The 26,541-nt window shown below is 40.5% G+C and overlaps 1 protein-coding gene and 1 long non-coding RNA gene across 2 annotated transcripts in view; both read left to right on the top strand.

The window, feature by feature from the left end:
- Nucleotides 1-26,541, top strand: part of NRG1 (neuregulin 1) — a 1,029,871-nt gene that overhangs the window by 693,097 nt on the left and 310,233 nt on the right. The window lies entirely within an intron of this gene.
- On the top strand, nt 23,727-24,699 carry LOC132356452 (uncharacterized). The gene is made up of 3 exons (XR_009499863.1): nt 23,727-23,797; nt 24,135-24,212; nt 24,599-24,699. It is a non-coding gene; the product is annotated as an uncharacterized LOC132356452 (long non-coding RNA).

Consider the following 26,541-nt stretch of genomic DNA (forward strand, 5'->3'; position numbering starts at 1 on the left):
ACAGTGATAAGTATTGCACATTAATCTGCATAATGCCCTCTTGATTATATTTGCTGGATGTGAGTTTCAATTTACTGGCATTTAGGTTAAACATTTTATAGTTCTCATTTCATTAGTAGGCTTTTTAAAATGTACTTTTATGTGAGAATCTGATTTCTGAGTGGGAGGAATATCCTCACAAATTCTTCCTAAGAATAATCTGAAAGATAGTAGGTACAATGTGAATTTGTCATTGTCAAGAGTTAAGGAAGAGACATATAGTGAATAAGCTATTTCAGGTAATCATAAAATAGCCCTTCTGCAGCCAGGGCAATTGGGCCTTATGTCTTTGGGTTGAGATGCTCTGCCCTGAATTATAGGATTTAGAGAAGGATACCCTGGATTCCAGCTCCTCAGCTTACTGGCTCTGTGTTCGTTCTGGTCAGGAACCCCAATCCTCTAAATGTCAGTGCCCTTAGTTACAAAATTAAGGACATAATAATGCTTCTCTCCTACGGTTGGTGCAAGAATTAAATGGGATAATGCATCTTGTATGTTTAAGAGCACAGTCTCAGGAGCCAGACTGTGTAGATTTGAACTGTGCGGTTTGGGCAAGAGATTAAACACACCTATGCCTCTGTTTTATCATCTGTAAAATGAGGATAATTATAGGATCTTACTCAAAAGTTGTTGTGAGGGTTAAAATGACTTAATACTGTAAAGCACTTAGGTTCCCGGCACATAATAAATGCTCACTAAAAATTAGCTATTATATGGTATGTGCCAGCATTGCATAAATCCTAATATACTTCCTCACCTATTATCTGGGTTCTGTGCACCATTTTATATATTTATTTAATGGATTATTTTATACAGATTTAGTCGGATTTTATAATACAAAACAAGTGGATACGTAGTAGGTATAGAGGAGCCTAATTTTGATGTTTCCTACAATTTTATTTTGTGTTTTACTATTAAACATACTCATACACAAGTCTTATCTTTCTTCTTGGCACTTTCTTTAAGGCAGGGGCTGCCTTCATCTTTCGATAGCTTTTAGTGCTTAGAAGAGTGCCTTGCTGGTAATAAGTATTTGTGTTTAATACATTTCTTGACTGTGAAATTGGTTAACCATTTTTGGAAGTAATTCTAGCAGCAAATGAATAGGCTCAGATCATTGTGGCAGGGGGTGAACAGCAATCTTAAAACTGAATTCGGTAACGGGAATTCATGGAGAGAAATGGAATTCAGTGTAAATTCAAAATTTGAAATCCAAAGGTGCCGCGATACAAAGGAAAGGATGTGGGATTCGTCTTTAGTCTTGGAGTCCCATCACCTTGGGCATGAGCTCGGGTGAGTAACTACATGGTATCTCTGCTTCCCCATTTGTAATGTGAGGACCGTATATCCCCTCTACCTATTCCACAGGGGTGCTTAAAACTGTTAACAGAGGTAATATATAGGAAGATGCTTTGTAAGCCATAAAATTAATGTACAAATATTAGCGTTATGGATATTCTGAGAGGCAAGCCAAAGATTCCAAAGAAGACACTAACTCTTTTTCTTGCCAACTATATATCCATGTTCATTGTTAAGCTGGATGGGTCTTAATCTTATCTACTGAATTCATTCTGAAAAGTACAGGCTAGAATCCATTAGTCCTTTAGAATAAAGGATCTATTAGGTGAGTCAATAATTAATTCCAAAATCTTACCCTTCGAGTAAGAGGGATGTGTGTCATCAGTGGAGCTGAAGCCTAAACACAGAGGAAGAACTAGCCCTGCCCCGTGTTCTCACGCAGTCACCCTAATTTTGTTTAGCCCTCAGGATGGAGTCTGATGTACCCAGTCTCTTTGCCTCTCTCCCTATCCCTTCCAACATACCTCCGACCATATCTCCAGCTGCAGCCTGTCCGAAGTGTAGGGCAAGGGGAGAAGTGGTGAGCATGCTTACTTCCAGCCTTGGTGACAACCATGAGGTACGTTCCTCTAAATTCTGATCATAGGGGAATTGGAAACACTGTGTGACTTTTTTTCCATCAAGTAGCCCCAAGAAGAAGAATCTGACCGTAAGGATCTCAGCGCATTGCTAGGAGAAGTGTAGCTGATAAAACTCTCTTGCAGAATGCGTGAGGATGGATGGACGAATCAAAGGAGTCACCTAGTTCAAACGCTTCATTTTAGTACAGGGAGTCGTCCTGGTGCGTTTCCTTTGTGTGCCTGAAAACAAAATGTTTATTGGAACTCAGTGAATGCTCCTTAGACTCTGAAGCCCAGAGATGTTCCGCCATAACTCATCATGGACTTAGGTCATTTCTGAGATGATGTTACTTGGCGGTCACTGAAAATACTTGGGGTGGCCAGGGGCAACGGAGGACTCTTATTATGAGAAGGTAATGACGTGTTCCCTTATTGATAGAAAAATGATGCTACCCTTGACTCATTCGCAAGATGATGGCCGTTTCTCACTGAACCCATTGACGATGACCTTGTGCTGAACCATTCACCATCTTTGCCTCATTCCTTTCAAGCCCAGTGATCGGGGAGTATGAGCCAGCTGGCTGGGATGTGGAGTCCGGTCCAGAGGTTCAGGAACAGTTTGCAACTGTGAGACAGAGCCAGGTCGACTGGTTCTGAATGGAAGCTGTCACCCTTAACATCCCTGTTAGTTGACACCCCAAAGCTCTCTGGCTGCTTGGAGAAGGGCTGAGAGAAAGCACTTAGATCCCTGCTGAGCTCATTACCTTAAATTAGCTTCTGTGGTCTGGTGGTCTGTGCAGGAGGGGAATTTCTCCAAAGCCTCGGGAAAGTGTGTGTATGGGGGGTGGGGAAAGGGGAAAGGGTCTCTAAGATGGGAAGGAGATTCAGTTAAGCTTCCTTGGAAAATAAGGCTGTTAATCCTTAATTCATACTAAGAAAGCATAAAGTCCCTGAGTGGAAGGCTGTTTCTTTAGAGCCGTCTGAGGACTTGAGCTGTCTCCCAGAATGCAAAGGGGAGGCGGACAGAGCAGGTCACAGGTAACTGCCTGCTTCACCCCCTTCCCCCTTAGCTTTTTCCTAAGACGTGGGCTTTATAGCCAACTTCCCTCTGTCTCTGTTTTCTTCTTGTGCAATCCGGGTGATGACATTGACTCTCTTCACAGGAAAGCACTCAGTGAGGATTAACTAAGTAATGAGAGCAAATTGCAAGGGTGATGGAAATGCTCAATAAAATCGCTGATGGATGTCTCCCAGGGGGAGGGACCCTTCAGTGCTCCTTTCATCTGGGTCTTCCCAGCACCATGTACCACCGCTAGCTCTGCGGGCTCCTCAAGCCTTCCCCCCCTGAACCCTTGCCTCTGAGGAGCTTTGAACTATTTACTGAAATGATTGCTCGGTTCTCCCCGCCCTCCAACCAGCCCTCCCAGGCAGGAGCAGCAAGACTCATTTTCCTCTGTCTGGGGAAGGACATCCGGCAGACAGGAATGTTGGCCAAGCTATCAGTGGTGCCTCCCGTTCCCATCCTGCGGACAGCAGCTGTTCAAGAATATTCTTTCCTGAGTATACCTTTTCTAGACTTTCTGGAGAACAATGTAGTAACACAGGCATTCAAAATTCTTAGAAACATGCATGACCCCTGCCTGAGGAATTCCATGTTCAGCACGTCATCATAGGCCTTCTTGTTCACTTTTCTTCACTCCAGAGTGCATTGCCTTCAAGGGAGAATTTAAGCACTTTGGGACTTTGAATCAACCAGTTGATTACCCCATCTGCCCACCCAATTGCTATAAGGCTGAGGGATCTGCTTTGTAATGGGGCACCAGCCTTCCACAGTCTGCTTATTCTCTGGTTGTGGGCGTATTCAAGGAAATCTATATATCTGCACAGAATCATGGAAACGTAGACGTGAACAAGCTAGAGAGGTCATCGTCCACACTTTCTATTTACAGATGAGGGATCTGAGACCCTGAGAAAACAAGTGGCTTACCCACATGTTCATACCTATTCAAAGCCACAGAAGGAACGAGAACCCAGGGCCTGTAACTCCCATCTGGGCTTTTCTTTAGTTATGGAAGCTTAACAATGTGGGACATAAAGTAGAGAGAAGTCATTGTAGGGTGAACCCTTATAAGGTAGAAAAAGAAATCATGTTTGTACCGGGTATCATAGTGCTCCAGAATCCACTGTTGGAGTATCGAAAGCTTATTCTGCACAGTTCAGAGGCTGGGGCCGTGTACCTCGATTCATTCCAATTTTGTATCCAAGGAGTGTAAGTTCTAAAATAAAAGAAAGGAATGTTCTTTATCAGTCACTCAGCGAAGGCTCAATGTATTGTGTGCCTCTATAGTTGATCTTTACTAGGGCATTGTGGGCAGGTAGTTACTAAATGCTAAGCTATTTGCATACTGTAATGGTTAATTTTATGTGTCAACTTGACTGGGCCACAGGGTGCCCAGACGTTTGGACAAACATTATTCTGGTGTATCTGTGAGGGTGACTTTGGGTGAGATTAACATTTGAATGGGTGGACTGAGTAAAGCAGATTGTCCTCCCCAATGTGGGTGGGTCTCATCTAATCAATTGAAGACTTAAATAGAACAAAAAGGCTGTGTAGGACGGAACTCCTACTGCCTGATGGCTTTTGGCTGGGACATCCATCCTTTCCAGCTTTCGGACTCAGACTAAGACATGGGCTCTTCTTGAATCTTGAGCTGGCTGGCTTTTGAACTGGAACTTACACCGTCAGCTTTCTTGGTTCTCAGGCCTTTGCGCTCAGACTAGAACTACACTCTCTACTCTCCTGGGTCCCCAGCATGCTGATGGCAGACCTTGGGACTTTTCAGCCTTCATAATCACATGAACCAATGCCTTATAATGAATCTCTTCATATATATATATATATATATATATATATATATATATATATATATATATATATATATATATATATATATTTAAAATATATATTCTATATTTAAATACATATTACATAAAATACATATATTTAAATGTTTAGATTTTTAAAAATATGTTTACACATACATCCTATTGGTTCTATTGGCCTGGAGAACCCTGATTAATATACACATACTTAATCCTCTGAAATAGATACTGTTGTTGTTGCTATCATTATTATTATTACTCTATCTTAAACATGAGGAAGTTACACTCAGACTGGTTAAGTCACTTGCCCAGAGCTACGCCCTATGTCTGGACGGAGCCTGAATTCCCCTCAGGGTCCTCATGCTACATGTCTGTGACACACTCTCTCTTACTGTGTCTCCAAAGTCTTAAGCATATGAGCGTCCTTTGACCTAGCCATCCAATTCTAAGAATATACCCTAAGTGTTAAGCATGAGTGTGTAAATATAATGATATATCTTTAAACATTTCTAACAGTAAAAACTTTTAAACAACCTAAATGCTGAAAAGTAAGTGATTGGTTAAATGATCTATGATAGTGTTCCTCAGTGAAATACTGCATTCAATACGAACCGTGCTTGCAAAGACTGTTTATTTACCTGGGTAATCGTTCACAATATATGACTATTAAAAGCATGTTACAAGCCTAAGGAAACATGATGACTAAATGTAATGTGGTATTTTGGATGGGATCCTGGAATTGCATTTAGTTATCATGTTTTCCTAGGTTTGTAACATGTTTTTAAGCTGGAACAGGAAAACTAAAGTAGTAAAAACTAAAGGAAGCTGAATGAATTATAGACTTTAGTTAATGATAATGTGTCAAAATTGGTTCATTAATTGTGACAGATATACTATACAAATGCAAGATGTTAATAAGAAGGGAAAATGGGTTTAGGGTGTATGGGAATTCTTTCTACTACCATCACAATTTTTTTGTATGTCCAAAACTATTCTAAAATTTAAAAATTATTTTTAAAAAGTTACAAGGCATTATATCTAGGAGGGGACCCTCTTTGTAAAGAAAAAGAATGTGTATGTAAGTGCATTGCAATAATGAAAGGGAAGAAATCAAATGTTAACAGGAATTATTTTGGATTGGTGAATGTGGTAATTTTTGTTTTTCTGTGTTTTCCAAGTTTTTGACATTGAATATGATTATCTCATTTAAAGAAAATAATAAATGCTGCTTTAAATTGATCACTCCCATTTCCTTCCATAGTGTCTGGAACTCTGGCCATTAAAATACTCTTTTAATTTAAGAATAATTAGAAAATATGTTCCCTGGAGAGTAACCCTTTACAACCTTATTCTGTGTTATTCCATTTGCAAGGATTAGTTGGGCAAATAAACTGACTGTCATGTGGGAAAACAGACAAAAGTGTCTTCAGAGAGTTTGTGGAGAAGGACACCAGAAAGGGAGGAGAGGGACGGCCATGTGCCAGGACCTACGATTGTCAGTCCCTGCCCCAGCTAAAGCCTTCAGTGACTCCCAGAGGGCAGGACACCTTTCTTTACCTGTACACAGGTGATCAAGGTGTGCAGGGTGATTTCTGCTTAGGTGGGATGTTTTCCCATAGTTTGATCCAAGACAACAAGAAGTGCTGTTGTTTCTTTTGTTCTCTGTTTTTTACCAAAATAATTCTCTTAACACAGACAACCTTAGATCTGTCAACATACCTTGCCTATTCACGACATTGCTGTGCTGTGTTGTGGAAAGGCCTAAAAAGTAGTAAAAGCCTTAGTTTCTAATTTCAACCTGCCACTCATTTAACATGTGACCATGGAATAAAACCCACCAAGTTTAGGTACCTCGTCACTAAAATGAAGAACCTGGACGAGATCACTGGTTTTCACACTGTGTTCTACGAAGCCCTAGAAGTTCCTTAGGAAGTCCTCCAGAGGCCAGGTTTGGATTAGATTCTCTGGGCAACTTACCTGGATTCAACCAAAGTACCTTAACACTCAACGTGGGCTACATCTCGGGCTTCTGTATACAGTTCTGTTTGAATACAGGGATTTTGTTGAACTCTAACATTCAGTGATCCTCAGATTCTGAGAAATGGCTTAAAGTGAAATCCAAGGTTAAAAATCCATTTTTCAGACCCATTGTCGATACTGTCCGAAGAGAGAAAACTGCTACCAAATGAAGCAAAATCAGATTGAGGTGGTTTCAAAAATAAAATATCCTGCCCAGAGAGTCTCTGAAACATCCCTTTCTCTCTCTGCCAGAGGTGAGGTAGGAAGGCATTTTTTTTCAGGCAACTCTGTTATGATTCACGTTGCCTGTGAAAACCTTCAACCCCATCCTTCAGCTTCACGAACTGGAAGGACAGCCCAAGTTAGTGACAACCCAAAACTTTTACAAACTGTTCTGAGAAATAGGTATTTAGAATGGCAAGAAACAGGAAAACATATGCTAGGGAGATTTATTGCCTTAACAAGCTGAGGAGGACAAACGCCTTACTCTCCTTTTGAATGGAGGTGGTCTGAGCCAGTTGAGTCAGCTTTGAGCGGAACAGAGGGATCTTGTGTTTTTCCTGACATTTCAGCTCTAACCCTAATGCAGACAGACAGAGGCCAGAGGACCAGTGGACTGAGCCAACAGTGACAGCACTTGCAGAGGTCCTGAAACTAATTCAGCTACTCTGAGCCCCTCAGCGCAGGGATGCCCGAGAGCCTGTTAGAACGTCTTAGGACTTCCGCCAATAAGAACAGACCACGCCTCATCTCACCGTCCTTCTGCATCCTAGCTGAGCTGAGGCCAAATCTCTGAAACCTTCAGGTGCATAAATAATCCCCCTCTTTTCTCTCTCCTGAACCCCATGACAACCTGGGCATCATTTATTATCGGAAAGAACAACTATATAGCAGGAGAAGAATGAGAAGAAACGCCCTTGCAAAAAGTCTTGCTGGGTTCCCGGAACAGATAAACTACGATCAGTCATATGTTCCTCAGCAAATTAAAGCATCTACTGAAGGAAAGTATTTGAACAAAACTCTGATTTATTGGGTCTGTTTTCTGTAGTGTATTTCTATGGGAAATATGTTCTATAAAAGGCAGATTTTACTTTATGAAAGGAAATGTGAAGGGAAAGAATTCGCAAAATGCACACTCAGTTTACGTTTAGTTGAATGTTTTGAATTTGACATTCTCTTTAGTGATTCTTTTCTAGTTTCTTCCTTATATCTGAATCATTATGTCTATTGTATGAAGGGAACAGTTAGCCCTATGTTCATTCTCTAGTAGACTTGCTGGTAGTTCTAAGAGGAAAACGATACATGAGCATGGATACTTAAAACCATATAAAGTTCGTAGAAATAGCTGCAAATTCTCTAACCTTTACCTTTGTACACGTACCCAAGTTTCCCTGTTTATTCCAATATCCTACAACTTTTTTTTCCTTTTAATTTTCCTTGCATCACTCCCCAACCCCTGCAACCTTCATTCTCACTCAGTTTAATCCCTGCATCATCACAATCCACAGTTTTTGCGTCTGATGTGTTAAAATTGCTCACCCTATTGAAAACTATGGCTGGCCAAGTACGAGTTAACAGAATTCTAGGCGGACCCTTGTACATTACCTCATTATTTAGTTTCAGTTTCTGGTGGTTGCTGTATAATCAGCCTGGTAGCAGAGAGACTACACTGTGATCTCTAACAGGGCAAGGATCAGGACGATGGTACATACAGAATCTAGACACTTCCATGAGTAAGTTGCCAAAAGATCAGCACGGCATCATGGTGAAGGCTCTGGAATCAGCCTGCTTGGGTTCATGTGATGACTGTTGCTTACTAACGATATAACCTTTTGGTTAGTTACTTATCCACTTTAAGCCTCATATCCATCACCTGGAAAAGTATATAATAATACCTATCTTCATGTTATGAGAAGTATTAAATGATCTTGGGATATAAAGTGTTAAATGTGGTACCAGACCCTAGTAAGACTTGGATAATTATCTCCTTTCTTCCTTTCTTCCTTTCTGCCTTCCTCTCTCCCACTCTCCCTCCTTCCTTCCTTCCTTCCTTCCCTCCTTCCCTCCTTCCTTCCTTCCCTCCCTTTTCCTTCCTCCCTCCCTCCCTCCCTCCCTTTCTTCCTCCCTTCCTCCCTCCCTCTTTCCTTCCTTCCTTTCTTCCTTCCTTTCTTCCTCCCTCCCTTCCTTCCTTCCTTCCTTCCTTCCCTCCTTCCTTCCTTTCTTCCTCCCTCCCTTCCTTCCTTCCTTCCTTCCTTCCCTCCTTCCTTCCTTTCTTCCTCCCTCCCTTCCTTCCTTCCTTCCCTCCTTCCTTCCTTTCTTCCTCCCTCCCTTCCTTCCTTCCTTCCTTCCCTCCTTCCTTCATTTCTTCCTCCCTCCCTTCCTTCCTTCCCTCCTTCCTTCCTTCCTTCCCTCCTTCCCTCCTTCCTTCCTTCCTTCCCTCCTTCCTTCCTTCCTTCCTTCCCTCCTTCCTTCCTTCCTTCCTTCCCTCCTTCCTTCCTTCCTTCCTTCCCTCCTTCCTCCCTCCCTCCCTTCCTTCCCTCCTTCCCTGCCTCCCTCCCTCCCTCCCTCCTTCCCTCCTCCCTCCCTCCCTCCTTCCCCCACTGCATGAGGACATATGCAGAGCACTAACGGCACGGGTGTCTAAGGCAGTGGTTTTCAAGTGTAGTCTTTTAACCAGCAGCAGCATCACCTGGGAACTTGTTAGACATGCAGATCTTCGGGCCTGACCCCAGACCTCCTGAATCAGAAACCCTGGGTTTGGGGCCCAGCTCTCTGTGTTGTAGCCAGCCTACCAGATGATCCTGAATATGAATATTCTGGTGTGAGGTTTTAAGTCATGCAAGTGAATCTCTGCCTCCAGTTAAGGTAAAAAGGGAAAGGCCTTGGCTTACACTGTCATTGGGCAGGACGACAGGACGCGGAAACACTATTAGAATTACTAGAAAAGCGGGGTCTTGAGCAGTTCAGTCTGTTGGGGGTGTGCATTCTACTCAAGATGTAAATGAGATGGAAAAAACAGCGGTAGTATCAGCTGCTCCATAATTATTTAGTCGCTCTCAGGTAACTAGACAGCCTGGGAGTGTTGATCAAACATGCTCCTGGGTAATTGGCAGTGGAAGGTGTGAACGCTCCCCAGTTTAATAAATATTAGAATACGACTGCGAGAATCGGTGACTAACAGGGAGCAGCTAAATGGATGATCTTTCGTAGTCTTCCTTGAGGGGTGTATTTCTTGGTTTTCCGGAGAATGTTATAGAATGAAATGTACATTGAGGATGAGACCTGAGAGGAGACCTGTCTGGTATCATAACAAGCATGACAATATTAACGTACATGCAGAGACACAGAAGACTCCATGAACCTTCCATGTTCAATGACTATACACAACGTTCTGTTGGATACAACCCCTCACACACGTCTCTATCTGATATATGAACATTATTCTTTTTTATAAATTGGAGTATAATTGCTTTACAATGTTGTGTTAGTTTCTGCTGTACAGTGAAGTGAATCAGCTATATGTATACATATATCCCCTCCCTCTTGGACCTTCCTTCCACTCTCGCCCCCATCCCACCCATCTAGGTCATCACAGAGCACCAAGCTGAGCTCCCTGTGCTATACAGCAGGTTCCCACTAGCTATCAATTTTACACATGGTAGTGTATTTATGTCAAACCTGAACTTCCTTTCTTGGTTTTTCAGGGAAGAACCTGTTAGTATATTCTCAAGATTTGTTCTGGCCACAGCAAAGAAAATGGAAGAAGCTACACATCCTTTAGCTAAAGAGTTAATTTTTTGCTAAAATAATTTGTGGCGAAGTTCTGATGCCATTCCTCTTAGGAATTTTTTTTCCTTTTACGCTTTGGAAAGTATATTCACCACGGTATTTGTTGTTAGTCATAGGTGTGTTTTTCTTGTCACCTTTTCCAAATCAACTCTATTGTACTTATCTTGAAGAACTTAAATAATAACTTTAAGATAAATCCTAGTGATAAGGTCACAGTCACCAAAGCCAACAGAGGAAATGCAAGAAAATGAGATATATGCATCATTTTTGAAAGTTAAGATTCTCATACTAAATGTTTTTGAAGCATTTTAAAATAACTGTAATATTTATTTTTAATGCTCAACAATATTGCAGTTATTGGATCAAAATGATAAATTTGCTCATCTGCAAGTACCTCAATGCAAATTGAATTCTTCTAGCCTCGTGCTGTCCAATAAAAGTATAGTGTGAGTTACATATATAATTTAAAAATTTTTAATAGCCAAATTAAAAAAGGTAAAGAGAAACAGGTGAACGTAATTTTAATATAGTCTACTTAACCCAGTATATCCAAAATATTGTATTTCAACATGTAAAAATATAAATAATTTTCAATATAAAAAATATCAATGAGAGATTTTACATTCTTTCTTCACATTAAGTCTTTGAAACCCCGTATGCATTTTATACTTACAGCACATTTCAATTTGGACTAGCCACATTCAAGTTCTCAGTAACCACCTGTGACCAGGGACAGGGCAGTTTTAGACATTAAAAGGACAAGTTTGTAAGATGCCTTTTTTTTTTTTTTTCATCAGTGTATACGTGTCAATCCCAATCTCCCAATTCATCCCACCACCACCACCCCCCCGCCCCTTTCCCCACTTGGTGTCCATACGTTTGTTCTCTACATCTGTGTCTCAATTTCTGCCCTGCAAACCGGTTCATCTGTACCATTTTTCTAGGTTCCACATATATGCGTTAATATACGATATTTGTTTTTCTCTTTCTGACTTACTTCACTCTGTATGACAGTCTCTAGATCCATCCACATCTCTACAAATGACCCAATTTCGTTCCTTTTTATGGCTGAGTAATATTCCATTGCATATATGTAGCACATCTTCTTTATCCATTCGTCTGTCGATGGACATTTAGGTTGCTTCCATGACCTGCCTATTGTAAATAGTGCTGCAATGAACATTGGGGTGCATGTGTCTTTTTGAATTATGGTTTTCTCTGGGTATTTGCCCTGTAGTGGGACTGCTGGATCATATGGTAATTCTATTTTTAGTTTTTTAAGGAACCTCCATACTGTTCTCCATAGTGGCTGTATCAATTTACATTCCCACCAACAGTGCAAGAGGGTTCCCCTTTCTCCACACTGTCCCCAGCATTTGTTGTTTGTAGATTTTTTGATGATGCCCATTCTAACTGGTGTGAGGTGATACCTCACTGTAGTTTTGATTTACATTTCTCTAATAATTAGTGATGTTGAGCAGCTTTTCATGTGCTTCTTGGCCATCTGTATATCTTCTTCGGAGAAATGTCTATGTAGGTCCTCTGCCCATTTTTGGATTGGGTTGTTTGTTTTTTTAATATTGAGCTGCATGAGCTGTTTATATATTTTGGAGATTAATCCTTTGTCCGTTGATTTATTTGCAAATATTTTCTCCAATTCTGAGGGCTGTCCCCTCGTCTTGTTTATGGTTTCCTTTGCTGTGCAAAAGCCCCGAAGTTTCATCAGGTCCCATTTGTCCATTTTTTTAAAAAATTTCCACTACTCTAGGAGGTGGATCAAAAAAGATCCTGCTGTGATCTATGTCAAAGAGCGTTCTTTCTCTGTTTTCCTCCAAGAGTTTTATAGTGTCTGGTTTTACATTTAGGTCTCCAATCCATTTTGAGTTTATTTTTGTGTATGGTGTTAGGGAGCATTCTAATTTCATTCTTTTACATGTAGCTGTCCAGTTTTCCCAGCACCACTTATTGAAGAGACTGTCCTCTCTCCATTGTATATCCTTGCCTCCTTCGTCACAGATTAGTTGACCATAGGTGCATGGGCTTATCTCTGGGCTTTCTATCCCGTTCCACTGATATACGTTCCTGTTCCTGTGCCAGTACCACACTGTCCCAATCACTGTAGCCTTGTAGTACAGTCTGAAGCCAGGGAGTCTGATTCCTCCAACTCCGCCCTTTTCCCTCAAGACTGCTTTGGCTATTCGGGGTCCTCCATGTCTCCATACAAATTTTAAGATTTTTTGTTCTAGTTCCGTAAAAAATGCCATTGGTAATTTGACAGGGATTGCATTGAATCTGTAGATTGCCCTGGGTAGCATAGTCATTTTCACAATGTTGATTCTTCCAATCCAAGAACATAGCATATCTCTCCATCTGTTGGTATCATCTTTAATTTCCTTCATCAGTGTCCTACAGTTTTCTGCATACAGGTCCTCCATCTCCCTAGGTAAGTCCATTCCTAGGCATTCTATTCTTTCTGTTGCAATGGCAAATGGGAGTGCCTCCTCAGTCTCTCTTCCAGATCCTTCATCATTAGTGTATAGGAATCCAAGAGACTTCCATGCATTAACCTTGCATCCTGCAACTTCACCAAATTCATTGATCAGCTCCAGCAGTTCCCTGGTGGCACCCCTAGGATTCTCTATGTATAGTATCATGTCATCTGCAAACAGTGACAGTTTTACTCCTTCTTTTCCAATTTGTATTCCTTTTATTTCTTTTTCTTCTCTGATTGCTGTGGCTAGGACTTCCAAAACTATGTTGAATAATAGTGCTGAGAGTGGACATCCTTGTCCCGTTCCTGATCTCAGAGGAAATGCCTTCAGTTTTTCACCATTGAGAATGATGTTTGCTGTGGGTTTGTTGTATATGGCCTCTATTATGTTGAGGTGGGTTCCCACCATGCCCACTTTCTGGAGAGTTCTTATCATAAATTGCTGTTGAATTTTGTCAAAAGCTTTTTCTGCTTCTATTGAGATGATCATATGGTTTTTCTTCTTCAATTTGTTAATATGGTGTATCACATTGATTGATTTGCGTATATTGAAGAATCCTTGCATCCCTGGGATAAGTCCCATGTAAGATGCCTTCTTAAATAAAGTTCCCCCAAATATAACAGATCATCAGATGGAAATATATACGCCCAAAATAATTGTCGCTAAAAGAGAAGTGTGTTGAATGTAAAGCTATTGATTTGTCAGTAATTCTATATGTTAAGAAACAGTTATTCCTATTACTCCAAAACTGTCCTTAAAGGACCGCATTGCGGTTCAGTTGACTAATACAGATATTTAAAAGTAAAATGTTTTTGCACCATCCGTGTTGAAATTTGATGAGCTTTCCCAAGCACTAGATGTCCTTGATTTTGAGATATGCTATTCATAGTTCAACATATTTGAACACAGAACACATCTTACAATGAATGTGGACTATTGATATAGTTGTACTTCTTCTTTTCCTGAAACTTTATGTCCTTCCCAACATAGAAGGAGTTGTCGGACATTGTGTGGTTGTGTTTTTTGAGAATATGTTTCAGCACTTGAGAGATGAATTTCTTAGAGTTTTTATGAAAGATCAGAACTAAAAGGCGGGAAGAGACAAATAAATAAACAGTGCGATTAACGTACTTGCCTTGGATAAGCAGAGGTGAGCGAGATAAAGAACAGCTTTCAATTTTAGTTCTACTTCAGTCCCAGGGAATATAAATGAGTACGATCTTGTGGTATTTGACCTTGTTAATATCTACATACTTTTCTGCAGAGGCTGCTGCACTTGAGCTTCCCATTTTTATGGTAGAAGAGCTAGGGATCTCTGGATGGTGAATGTATTCTCTAAAAAGACACCAAAACAACAGCTAATACAATGTGTTTTCTGTACCACTGCCTTCCTCCAAGAGGCATTGAGAGTGGCTGGCCTACATTCATGTAAAAACAGAACTAGACCCCCAGTCAACTTATCCTATTAGACCAAGTTCTTAAATCCCTTCAGGCAAGAGAGATAAAGGAGCCAAGGATGGTGGTTGGGATAGAGAGACAAATTTACAGTTCGTTCTAAGTCTATTGAATTACTTAAAACTATTCATCTTTTGTGGTAATGGTTCAACTCAAGTTTTATACATCTCACATTTGTCTTTTGGAGAGTTCAAAACATTTTTTAAAAACATCAATTCCAATAATATTGCATGCCGTGCTAAATAAGAGGTTAGAATCACTACAACGTATAGCTTGGCTAAAATACCTTATTAGAACCCTCGAATCTATTCTCTTACATATATGCAGACTGAACATGGTCTCTCTCTCCACCGTCTAGAAAATCTGTGTAGTAAATTCTCATTGTGTCCTCACACCCTGCTAATCTTGAGTTTCTTCTATTGTACTAGCCCTAGTAAAGAGATAGAAGCATGAAAGCACACGATTCACGTAGTCAAGTCAGTGGCATCAGAGAACTCAGGATGCCTGATTCTGATGACGCTTCCCACCAGAAGGCGATCCTCTTATAAGGGTCAGGGTCCAGAATCCATGTCAGTGCCTCATGCTCCCTCTTTATGACCAGCTAACAGGATGCATGCAGAGAACTTCAGGTGTGGACCCTCGTCTGCAAGAGGCAAGGAGAGTATGGCTCCCCGTGGGGAGGGTTGTGCTGTCTTGTGTTTTAATGGAGGTGGTGGGTCCACTTGCCCTGGGGAGAGGGGGGTTGTTTTTGGTTATTGTTCTCTCAGTAGAAGAGGAAACATTTATCAACATTTTATTTTGATGTTTCAAGAGAAGAAGACACTCCAAACACTTCCGTTTTCATATTTCCTCTTGAAGATCCAGCAGTTTCTACAACCAGCCTTTCCCAGGGGGCTCACCCGGAATTGCTGGCAAAGAGTTGGTATCCCTAGCTGCGGCTTTACCATCAAAAAGCTCTCTAGGTGCACCTTCCATCCTTGAGTTTCTGATGCCTGATGGATGGGTGGCCATACTCCTCTTTCTTTTTTTAACCCCAACTAAAAATGGAATTACTGGCATGTAGGAATTTGTCACTTTTTGTTGTTGTCGTTGTTTTTAAAGAGATGACACCCTTGTTCTTTCTTTTTTTTTTTTTTTTTTTGATTTTATTTATTTATTTATTTTTGGCTGTGTTGGGTCTTCGTTTCTGTGCGAGGGCTTTCTCTAGTTGCGGCAAGTGGGGCCCACTCTTCATCATGGTGCGCGGGCCTCTCACTATGGCGGCCTCTCTTTTGCGCAGCACAGGCTCCAGACGCGCAGGCTCAGTAGTTGTGGCTCACGGGCCCAGCCGCTCCGTGGCATGTGGGATCTTCCCAGACCAGGGCTCGAACCCGTGTCCCCTGCACTGGCAGGCAGACTCTCAACCACTGCGCCACCAGGGAAGCCCTGTCACGTTTTTAACCCACGTAGAGCTCTCTGATATTATTACGCTACCAGATGCCTTTGCTCATCTTTTGATTATGTGAAGTATAACAGTTTTCCCAAACCAAACCAGACCCGTCTAAATCCTTTACCATAGACCTCCCAGAATTGAGAGAGAAAGAGAAAGAGAGATCAATAGATCTGAATCAAAATTACTATTTGCGAGGAGTCATACAGGGGAGGGGCCAAATGTGAGATGCGCAAACGTCGAGTCCCTGGTCAGTGGATCAGCGAATGGAAAACCCTGACCATGGAGCAGTGGCCAAAGTGCAGAAAAATAAAGTTTACTTGACCACCTCTGCTATAGCCTTTGTAGGTTCTGGCCAACAACTGCCCTTCTCTGAGCCTGGAGCTTTAAAATGGAAGGTAATTGCTGGTGGCTAGAGCTCACAGTTACACCGCGTGATGAGTGAGGTCACGTTAATAAAGCCCTTGGAAAGAAAAGCAACGTGAAACAGCAGGGCTATTACCGTTCCAAGATTATTTTATAAAAGTGAACCTTAAGTTCAGCGTGATGATTAACAAGCTATTAGGGCCAAGTTATTGATTCCTCTATCTTTAGAGTAGCTAATGCAAGTGCGTGCCAACAGGCCACAGACACAAAAAAACCTTTCCTCTTCCTGTGCGCCTGTACTTTGTGATGGCGCTTTTCCTTGGGAAAAAGCAAATCATTTAACATACACAGTGGGGCATCTTTATCATGCAGGTGCTTGGAGAGGGAAAAACAACTAAATTGATTGTGTGTTTCATTAGTTTTTACTGATTTACAAAGATTAATACAGATACATGGAAAAATCAAGACATAAAAAGTAGAAGGAAAAAAGTAAAGCATTACTCCAAATTCCTTTACTCTGAAGCAGCTAGTGTTTGTATGCTATGTACATTATACACTTACATATTAACCTTGTTGTTTGTTCCTTTCCTCTTCTACTCCTCATAAACAACAATATCATGGGTGATTTCTCATGTCAGTTAGATATCAGTATTGTTTTTATCTGCAAAATATTTCATGGATGGTATATACTGTTCGTTAAACCATTTAATCTCCTGTGGGTGTTTACAATATTTTTGCTCTCTTAACAGTGCTCTGATGAACCTTGAGCTTTTGACCAATTTTCCCACTGTGATAAGTCCCTGGAGGTTGAATTAGTGAGTGAAAAGATTTGGAGATTATGTATCTTTAAACATTTTGTCCATCTACGCACCAGAACAGTCATACCAGATTCCTTCCCACCTACACTGTAATAGACTGCCGGCTTCCCCGAGCCTTGCCAACACTGGGTATTGTCAATGTCTTTGATCTTCGCAGGACTGATAGGGGAATGGAATGTCTGATGATTTTATGTTACATTCTAGGCATGGCGTATCAGACTATAACTGAATGCAGTTGTTATGTTTCGGGGACCTGGTTTAACTCATAGCACACTGTTTGAATCTGTGTAATAACCAACTATGATATAATGAGGCTTTCCTGTAGTTTTGAAAAAGAAGCCAAACTTCACGTGGTTTAAATTACTTACTCATTCACACTCCTGATGTGCTAGATCATCAGGGAAACCCTTTGGAGATGCCCCCAATGACCCAGTACAAGTTGTTAGCTGCACTCTTCACGGAGAAGAGATTGTTCTGACCCAAAGACCACACTCGAGAGAAGCATCTTGGAAGGAACCCTACTCTACAACTGAGAAGATTGATCCATCGGGTGGCCTTTGCCTTCAGCAGTAATAGTTTCACAGTTTTGACATGTTTTAAAGGTTATTGTCTTCAGGACCAGGACAGGTAATTGAGGAGACCTCACACTTCATCAGAAGCATTTCATCTTTTTCACACAGCCACACACAAGGCAACATGTTTCTCTTTTCACTGACAGATTATGCCAAAATTTACTAGGTCTGGTCGACATGAAAGCAAACACATGTTTGGGCAAAGATTCAAATAATTCAAAGCTATAGGGTCAGCATTATTCTAATACAAAAGTTAGGACTTTCCCCTCTTCTGCCTGCACCAGAGGCCAACCCCTCAACACAGACACACACACACACACACACACACACACAATTGTTTTTCATTTTTCTTTGCTTAAAATATTGTTTTCAGATATTGGATTCATTTTTTTTTTTATGAAGACACCTGTGATTGGTTTACTCTGAATTACCTTCTGGCAAGTTCATCTACCGAAAGCTTTTTGATTGGTTGTCAACTAATCAGTTTTGAACCCTGACATAACATATTTTCCTCAAATCCCTTTAAGATAGTAGAATAATGAGGAATGAGAAGTTATCTTGAGCCAGTATTGGGAAACCTGGTATTTGGAATTCTAGAAGTTTATATCTGCTGCCCAGTTCCTAAGCCCTCTTTCTAGATAACCATCCAGCAATGACCCTCGTACATGCAGCTAACTTGGTTAGTTGGGTCTGGGCAGTACATCCATATGCCCTACTCTGTTTCTGAAATTCTTTTCTGTGCTCAACAGTGAGCACTGTCTTCTGCAGTTTATTCCTTCACCTTTTGTGTCCTTTGTTTTCCCCTCATTTCCTCACCTGTGGCATCCACAATACATTACACAAACTTGACAGTGAAGGACAGTGTGAGTAGTGCACACTGGCTTCTAGAGCTGAGAAGTCCCAGACCAGCCAGGAGGTGCTGGGTCATTATTACCATTTAAAAGATGCCATATTCCTTCCCAGGACCACTGGCCCAATCCACTTCACTATGGCTTCCCAAAATATCCTCATCTTGAATGTTAATGAAAGGTACTCTTTTTAGGGTTCAAAAGCACTGATCATCAATTTTGTGGTGAGGAATCAGGAAAATCAAGTAAATGGAAATCATGATGAGACTTCTTCATTTTGATGCAGAGTGGATCAGGAGATTAGGTTTAAGTCCCAGACCTGCTTCTTACTAGTTTTAGAATCTTGAGTGATTCAATTCGTATATTCGGGTGCTGGTTTTTTTATCTGTAAGATGTAGTGAAGATAAATGAGGTCCTATATGATTGTCCTGGCATAATATTTGGCACATTGTAGATACTTATTAAGAAGTGGCTATTGTTATGATTTATCCCTCTACAGCTTTGCATTTCTATGATTTACTATATATCAATAGCATTTCTGCCCATCTTGACTAGACAGGTACTACTGAATATGAAGGACATTAAATGAAATGATACTATCTGAGCTGCAAAGAAAAGGCTAAAAGAAAACATCTAAATGCATCTCTTTTGGGTGTCGTTTGCATCAGTAGCCAATATCTACAGAATAAGTGCTTTGGGGCAGAAGAAGGAATGTCATTTTTCTTAATAGCTGTAGTAGGGACCTATTTTTCTTTAAATTTATTTTATTGAAGTACAGTTGATTTACAATGTTGTGTTAATTTCTAATGTAGAACAAAATGATTCAGTTATATATATATATATATATATATATATATATATATATATATATATACACACACACATTCTTTTTCATATTCTTTTGCATTATGGTTTATCACAGGATATTGAATATAGTTCCCTGTGCTATAGTGGGACTCTGTTGTTTATCCATTCTATATATAATAGTCGGCATTTGCTAATCCCAAACTCCCAGTGCATCCCTCCTGTATCCCCTTTCCCTTGGCAGCCACGAGTCTGTTTTCTATGTGTGTTTCTGTTTCGTAGATAAGTTAATTTGTGTCATATTTTAGATTCCATATATAAGTGATATCATATGGTATTTGTCTTTCTCTTTCTCTTTCTTACTTAGTATGGTCATCTCTAGGTCCAGCCATGTCACTGCAAATGGCATTATTTCATTCTTTTTTTATGGCTGAGTAGTATTCCATTGTGTGTGTGTGTGCGCGTGTATGTGTGTACGTGTGTGTACGTGTGTGTGTGTGTGTGTGTGTGTGTGTGTGTGTATGTACCACATCTTTATGCATTCCTCTGTCGATGGACATTTAGGTTGCTTCTGTGTCTTGGCCATTGTCAATAGTGCTGCTCTGAACATAGGGGTTCATGTATCTTTTTGAATTATAGTTTTGGTAGGGACCTATTTAGAGAGTAGTAATTTTATCTACATATTTATTTTTTTTAGCTTTATTGAGATGTAATTGACACACACACTGTGTAAGTTTAAAGTGTACAGCATGACTTAATTATGTTGCAAAATGATTACCACAGTAAAGTTTAGCTGACATCCATCATCTTATATAGATGCAACAAAGAGAAGCGAGGGGGATGTGGGTTTATTTCCTTGGGAAGAGAACTTTTAAGATTTACTGTCTTAGCAACTTTCAACTATACTGTACTGAAGTTTTACATTTCTTAAATAAGTCTCGGGGGGGACGTGAAGACCATTAGTGAGTGTGATTTCACCAGGATGACAGCTGACTTGCAGTTGTTAGCGTGGCTAAGAGTGTCTGATTTAGATCAGGGGTCAACACGCTACAGTCCACAGACCAAAACCACCCACCTCCATCTGTTTTTGTAAATAAAGTTTAATTGGAAACAATCATTTATTTACATCTATGGCTGCTTTCATGCTACCACGGCAGAGCTGCTTAATTGCAACAGAGACCCAGAAACTGTATCTCCCACAAAGCTGAAAATTTGTACTATCTGTCCTTTTACAGAAAACAGTTGTCAACCCTTAATTTAGATGATAGTAGCATTGTTTCTGATTGAATAGGTAGTGGCTGGTACCAGCATGGGAAGTTCATACTATTTAAAGTCTGGAGGCTTAAGGAAAAGTGTATGCAAATGTATTGATTAGGGATCATTCTTGTGTGGATACATACACAGAGGTAGGACCAGGAGCTAGAAGATGTGGGACTGAAGTCCCTTCCATGAGAAACAGTGTCTCTGGCCAGGTCACAGTGGGTGCAACCTGAGAAAAATCAGTTCATCACATGTCTAAGGAAACAGGAGTATGACTATATAATGGTTACAGAGAAACATAAAATAAAGGTGTTTTCTGCAAGTGTTATGCTAGGTGAGAAATATTTAATTAGTAAGAACAGTAAGAATGTATTTCATATTGAGAGGCTCTGTTTTGGAGCCCAGACCAAATGGACCGTACATCAAGAAATGAAAGGTCAATTTAGGTGACTTCATTTAGGGGGAAAGTTTATGAAATAACAACGCGACAGATTTCCGGTGAAGAGATAGGAGAAAATGTTCATCAGTCGCCATAGGTTGCCGTGAACTACCTGCATGGAGTTTTAAAGTGTGTGTCGATGATGGATATGTGGGTGCTTATGTGCACACTGTAAAAGAAAAAAGACCCGATTCCTTTTTATCGGAAACAGAGAAAAAGACGTTCAGATGTTTGAAACCCTTCTGACGCAAAACATTGTGTAATTCATAAACAATTCTTTGTGAGTGTTTTAGTTCATCATATGTCCAGAATATAGGACTCACTACTACCCTCACGAACAAAACAATTGCTCTTGGGGTGTGTTTATTTGTTGTTAAGTAATAAACATTACCCTAGAGGATGTTTAAGTTTGTGAAAATGATGAATTGGTGACTGTGTACACGGAACTGTAATCTGGGGCCCTTCTCTCTCTGATCACCACCCTCACCCGCAACACGTGCACACTGCCTTCCAGCCCTGTGACTCTGGCCATACTGTCTCTGGGACACACAAAGCCTATCCCCAGGATAAGCTTCCCTTTCAAGCCCCTATCAGGCTTTCAGCATGGGCTTTGAAGAGATAGTGACATTACTGGGCTCTGACATACACCCTGTCAGCCCAGCAGAAGCAAGTGGAAGATTCTACTTGCCCGATAAAGATCAGTTGCTGTTTCCTGTCTTGAAGACGAAAGTTGAGCAAATGCAAGGTCATCTGTGTTTATATTAACAATGCAAGAGTTACACTGCCTTTTCGCAACATCGGGTCATTATTTATCCACTTATCCTTTTTTTTCATCATTCCTTTGAACTGCCTGCATTTGCTTATCGTGATATTTCTGAGTCTGTAAACAGCCCAAGTGTAGCTGTTCTATTTCTCTAAATAGAGTCTTAGGTCATTTTATTATCCAGGGTTATAAGTTATCGGAATGCCCCCATCTGCTGTGCTTCCCCCTCTGGGGTAACTTTAACTATTTCAGCCGATGGAAAAACTAGGAAAGGCATTGTGACATTAGCTACTTTTTCCTACCACACTGTTTTCCAATAGATCATCTTTCCTAAAAAAATCACAAGGAAGTCATTAAATATTTCTGTTTCTTTAGAAATGGCGTTAAGTATAATGGCTTCTCTCCCTTCACTTACTGCTTTTTCTGGTTTTCTGTAGCCCTGATTTTTTTTTTCCACTGAGATCACAGCCACTCAGAGCCTCTTCTTACCAAAAAAGCTTTAAAGATGTCTTTCCGGTGGTTCATGGTCAGATCTCTGTAGCAAAACAGCTGTGAGTGAGGGAAAGAGACAAAGCCAGTTTAGCCCAACAACCTTGTCAATTTGCCATTCTTTTAGATTGTATGACATACATGATTAGATTTTCTTGCACGTGCATTTTGGGGGTAACAGCACATTGGGAGACCTGTTTTCAATCCATTTGATTACCTTCAATTTGCTAGCTCCTTCAGCAGTGGTGAAAAGAAAATGAGCAATGAGGTTTTGATGAATCCCAATTTATCAACTGACTATGAGATACTTCTAATGTGTGAGACAGGGTAATCTCTCTTTCAATCATCTATTGGGGAAAGATGCTCAACATTAAGGAAATTGAGAAATGTTTAATGATATTGATGAGCTTGTATACACAACAGGAATGGAGACAGATTCAGACACACAGTTGTTTTCTTCCAAGTTGTTATCTATCTCAGCTGGAGTAAGCTAGATTGTCCCATGACAACAAAGTACGCCAAAATTTTGGCAGTTTGCAGCAACCCAGGTTTATTTTCCAGTTACGCTACATGCCCAGTGATTGGTAGCTGGGAGCTCTGCTCCCACGTCATTTTCTCTAAGGGACCCACAGTGATGGAGGGGTCTCTTAATACTGATGTTTATTACAGCAAAGACAAAGGTGAACTGCAAGCCATGACTTAAACTTCTACCTGGGAATCACTGCCGCTCCCATGACTGTTTCAGCAGAAATGAAGGTCAATCCAAGTCTGACTTCAGTGTCTTGAGAAAATATAATTCCACTCCCACAAAGGGGAGCAGAATGGTAGTAAAACCCATCACTCCATCAACCCCAATATCATTTCTTTATTTGAGTGATTTCTTTTTTTAACCCTGATAGATCCCTCTTAAAACATCAAGCTGGAAACAGTGCTTATGGAAATCAGCTTCACTAGTTCTAAAGCAAGAGTTTCATTGTTGGGATATGTTATCTGACCTTGTTAGCAGATTTCAACCCTAGGCTTAAATGCATGATCCGTTTTAGCACTATCACCACCCACAGAACTAGAGGATTTCCTGCTCGAGGGTTCCACACTTAGGCATGAAAAGAGAACCCCCTTCACTGAAAGGGCTAGAACTCTGTCAGCTGCTGGTTTCCTCCAGTAAGTGACCAAAACTAGGGACCAGGTGTTACTACTTAGCAAGTCCACAGAATCTGTGCTATGACAGCACCCTGGTAATTCCCGATGACCACATCCCTCCCTGATGGAAACTCAGCTTTTGTTTCAGCAACAGTAATGGGTTTTCCTGGACCTCTGACCTCACCTGAAGATGTCTTTTTGTTGGATCTGCCCTGTATATGGGGCAGCTGGTTTCAAGACTTAGAGAAATGTCTACAGACTCTCTCATACCAGGTAAGTTAATTGTTTTTGTTTTGCTTTGGGGATAGGACCTAGTCATATTTCATCCACTATTGGGAAGCATAGATTAATATTACATATGGAAACTCATTTATTCCATTCAGGGGGTTAAGTTTTTCCCAAATGAGCCTTGGCTGCATCAACACTGATACAACTTTATACAAGTCCACAGAGTCATATTGGACCTTAGTGATCTGAGGATGAAAGTGGAATGAAATGTGTTTTTTTCCCCAAAATAACTAAAGTAACAAGTTATATGTTTTACAATATGAATGGGATCAGCAATATATAAGGATATTTATCCAGAGTTTCTCTTCTCTTTGTTCTATAGAATGATGGAACCCAAACAGGGAAATTGGCCAGAAGCAGCAGTGGCTTCAGGCTTGGTGAAGTGGACCAAAGTGTGAAGGTAAATGTTTTGAGACTCTGGTTTCCTAGGACAGAGCCTTTGCCTCATCATACACGGTCATGGACTCCTTTTACCACATTGGCTCAAACACGATGAAGCCTTCCACCCACTGGTAGTGCTCTCCCTGCCATCTGCTGATGACTAATGCCAGTAAAATACCTAGGTACTTGGGCAATAACTTATGCGGATACGTATGTTTCTAATTCCAGGGAAACTGTTAGAACACAACTTGGCCTAGAGATACACAATTAATAATCCAGGCAGAAGTAATGCTTTGTTTTCCAACACAAGAAAATGAGAACTTCATTTTAATCATTTTTTCCCTTTCTTTCTCTTTCTGTTTGTTTTGATACCCATGCATGAAATATCATAAACGGCAATACAAGAAGTTCTTCCAAACAATGTGGCCATTTCTTCTCAGACGTCGGACATACTATATCTGTTACCTGGTTTCCCATCCATCCACTTCCTGCGTGTCCAGAATTCTGTGTCCTATCATTGTTCTTTATGGATACCATGTACATTTTAAAAGAATAAATGTAAATTAATTAAAGGTTATTATTTTAAAATAGATATCTACGCAGTGTCTGTGCATAATTTTTGCTTTTCCTAATCTTTTTCTTGCAGGTCAAACAGGTTAAGTCTGAGAGTGACGTGTATGTATGGAAATTGAATGCACTATAGGTTCCATTGGGCAAGGAAGTTGCTTAGTGAAATCCTACAGTCCCCTTCTTGACTGTGCTATCATAATTTTCATTTTCAATCAGTGTGTCTCGAGCCCTAGGACAGTCCTACTATTATTGTTGGTGGGTTTTGCAACCTAATCTTGACTCATTCAATGAACCACACAAAATCACCGGAGACCAGATTACCAGTCCACACGAATTCCCATTCAGGTGATGAGAGCCTGACTCTTCTTCAAGATGCCCTTAAGAATTCTGAATTTCTTGAATATAGAATTATTTCTGCTTGCCAGGGAAACAGGGGATGCTGTAATATTCCCTCTGCTTCACCGTGCCCAAGGAGACATCTGATAACATATCTGTGAGTGGCAATGAATGATATGTTCTGCTTTTTCCAAGCACAAACCTGGAAACGGTTAAAGAACACATGTGCAGAGCCTGGGCAAGTGGTGGGAGCTTGGAGGTGCTGGGTGAGGTTAGAGACGGGTATGTGGAGGGTCTGCTATAGGAGCATTTCCTTCAAACTCAGGGCTGAAGTGCCTCCCAATAACCCAAGTCATTTTTTTTTTTACATTATCTGGCAACTTCCATTGTCATATTATTTTCATCACTGAAAATGGGGACTGTGCTTTTCTTTTTCTGTAAATGATGAGTTAATGGCAATACAGCTACAGAGGCATTGACTAAAGAAGGCATTCTACTTACTAGAAAAGGCATCGTTTACTACTCTAGACATGCACGGTCTGATTGTATCTTGGTACATACACTCTTTTTTTAAAATTTTTTATTGGAGTATAGTTGCTTTACAATGTTGTGTTAGTTTCAGGTGTACGGCAAAGTGAATCAGTTACATATATATAGCCATTCTTTTTCATATTCTTTTTCCATACAGATTATTACAGAGTACTGAGTAGAGTTCCCTGTGCTATACAGTAGGTCCTTATTAGTTATCTATTTTTTATATAGTAGTGTGTATATGTTAATCCCAATCTCCTAATTTATCACTTCCTCCCATGTTTCCCCTTCTCGAAACCATAAATTTGATTTCGAGATCTCTGAGTCTGCTTCTGTTTTGTAAATAAGTTCATTTGTATCATTTTTTTATTAGATTCCACATAGAAGTGATATCATATGATATTTGTCTTTCTCGGTCTGACTTACCTCACTTACTGTGATCATCTCTAGGTCCATCTTAACTTTTTTTTGGCACATCAGCATCGCTTTTTCCAAGGTTTGTCAAGCATCAGTCAACATTTGTTTATTGAGCACCACTTTACAGCAGGCATCAGGGATGTGAAGGTGAATAAGACACGGTTCCTGCCCTCCGGCGGCTCACAGTTTAGAGATGTCTCCATGATAAAAAAATCACAGGTATTGACTGAGCATCAACTGTATCTCCTCAGGTATATTACCTCATTTAACTTTCACGCGACCTCGTGAAGTCAGAATTGTAACACGCACACGTGATGAATGTGAGGCTCAGAGAAATTAAATAACTTGCCCATGATCATAGAATGAGTTACATGGTCACAGCAGAGTTGTGATTTAAGCTCAGATCCTGCCAATTCTGGAGCCTGTGTTTTTTTCCACCAAGTCCTTACTGCTTCTATTCCATATCAAGCTGACTGTGGAATACGTAAGGTCAC

This window comes from Balaenoptera ricei, chromosome 21, assembly GCF_028023285.1.
Source record: "Balaenoptera ricei isolate mBalRic1 chromosome 21, mBalRic1.hap2, whole genome shotgun sequence".
NCBI classification, from domain to species: Eukaryota; Metazoa; Chordata; class Mammalia; order Artiodactyla; family Balaenopteridae; genus Balaenoptera; species Balaenoptera ricei.